Source organism: Dromiciops gliroides, chromosome 3 (assembly GCF_019393635.1).
Source record: "Dromiciops gliroides isolate mDroGli1 chromosome 3, mDroGli1.pri, whole genome shotgun sequence".
Classification (NCBI taxonomy): Eukaryota; Metazoa; Chordata; class Mammalia; order Microbiotheria; family Microbiotheriidae; genus Dromiciops; species Dromiciops gliroides.
Genome location: NC_057863.1, coordinates 144,945,349 through 144,947,530, shown reverse-complemented (window position 1 = coordinate 144,947,530; position 2,182 = coordinate 144,945,349). Strand labels below are relative to the sequence as shown.

General features: G+C 45.4%; 1 pseudogene; it reads left to right on the top strand.

Annotated features, from left to right (window-relative positions):
* Positions 1 to 348: 348 nt before the first annotated feature.
* On the top strand, positions 349 to 1,867 carry LOC122751681 (annotated as a pseudogene).
* The last annotated feature ends 315 nt before the right edge of the window (positions 1,868 to 2,182 follow it).

The window sequence follows — 2,182 nt, the reverse complement described above, 5'->3', positions numbered from 1 at the left end:
GGCACACACAAAAACAAAAATAAATCTAAAATTAGATGATAGAAAACAGATGGCTGAGTAGAAAAAGAGGTTAAAAAATTCATTGATAAAATTAATTACTTAAAAAACAGAATCAGTCAAATGAGGTGGGGTTGGGGGGGAAGGGGAAGCACAAAAAACTCATTGAAGAAAAAAAAATCCTTAAAAATTAGAATTGGGCAAGTGGAAGCTAAAGCCTCAATGAGAGCTCTGTGTGAGGATGCTCTCCCTGCCTCCCACCCATCCCTCAACTCTTCCCATTCACTACCCTTCTCCTTCCTGGGCTCTGGAATAAGAAGGAAGTAAACAAGGGGAGGAGCAAAGCTCAAAGATCCAGGCTGGAGCATGCTGGGGTCCTGGGGATGCCAGCTTCCCTGTCCAGTGGTCATGGTCCTATTGCCTTTGCTGCCTCTCCTGCTGCCTGCAGCTCCTGAGTCCTCCAAAGTTCCCTACAAAACTATCATAAAAGTAGATGGACTCTTTCACAGCTCTGCTACCTTTAGACACATGCTGCACAACAATCAGAGACATCCAGGGACACTGGTGACAGTGTTGGATCTCTTCGATGGGGGAAAGAGTCTTTGACAACCATGGGAAGATATACAAGGGTTCCCGGAAGCTGTGGCTACTATCATGGAGCAGTCCCCCCTCCCTTGCCAGAGAATGTATTCCCTGTTATTCCTGGGGGGACCTCATCTGTCAAGCACTACTCTCTTTTATGGGTGAGCACAATGTGGATACTTTCATCTGCCTCTCATCTTTATATATGGGTCAATATGGAGACAAACTACATGAAATGATTGTTCCCCACCTCCATGAGGTCTAACCCATACTGATTTTGTTACCTGGCCCCTGGGGCTAGGAATTGTCCATCTATACCTACTGGCATGATCTCCACCACCCTAACTTGTACCTCAATGCCAGCAAAATTCTTGGCACTAATAATAGGGAGAGAGCATCCAATGCAACTATATGGCAGAATTTTCTCATAGTGGAGTGTGTGGATCTGATTGGGAAGCCTGATGATTGTAAGGACTAATTTTTAATTGGGGAGTGTTAGCTATGTGGCTTCCCACAATATTGGGGTAAGGAAGGAGACCAACAGCCTCCCTCAAAAACAGAACAGGATTTATTAACAAGAACGAACTTAAAAACTCAAGCAAGAGCAGTACAATTAAGGGAAAGGAAATTAAATTGGGGAAGGGATATGATACAACCTGAATAACACCATTGCCTAGATATCAGCTGAGAACACACTGTTGCATCCTGTTGCCTTCCATCTTCAAGCTAGAATGGTGAATCTCCTCCCTTCTCCTTCCCCGCAGACCCCAGGCTGACCACACATAGCCTCAAGCCAATTGGTTGGCAGCCCTGACTGACAGTCACATGACTGCCCTCACTGGGCTTCCAGTCATTATAATTTTGCCAGGCCCATGTAGGCCTCCACAAATGGTGATGATGTGAGGTGCCAATGCCATGGTGAGGGCTACAACCAGTTGGTTGGAGCACCATGTGGTATGTGGAGGCACTGCACCTGAGCCCTAGGCCAGAGCACACTGGGGTTTTTTCAACTCTAGCCAAAAGATGGGGTCATAAAAACCTCAAATAACAATTAATTCTTTACATGATGGTGGTATTACTCACATGCAATCCAGCTTTTTTGGCTTCTATGATACAAATCAGTAAGTACTGTAGATGAAAAAGTAACAGGTTTATATCTAGGAATCCTTTGGGTTGAGGACCCTGTCTGTCTGAGGGGCCATTGTGCCCAACACCTGGAATCCTATAGATTGCTTGGCACTCCAACTGCTTGCTCTATGAGGCCTGCATTGAACCTTGGCTTTCCTGAGCCCCTTCTTGGATGACTTGGGAACTTTAACCCTGGGGATTCCACAATCAAAACTCATAAACCTGTCTCTTTAGAGACCCAGAAATGAGTCCTGACTCTTCACTTCTTACCTGCCTGCTCCACGTCTACCAAGCTGTCCCTTCCCCTAAAAGAGGGCTCCCAGATCTATCTCTTCTTGTAGCAGTTATAAACTACTACCTCCCAGCTATCAGACCTACTTCCCTTTCTCATCCTTGTATCCTCTCATTTCTGGGACTGTGCTAGAAAATTAAAATTTTAATCTCTTGGATGCCACTGTCCCTAGACTCTGGGAGG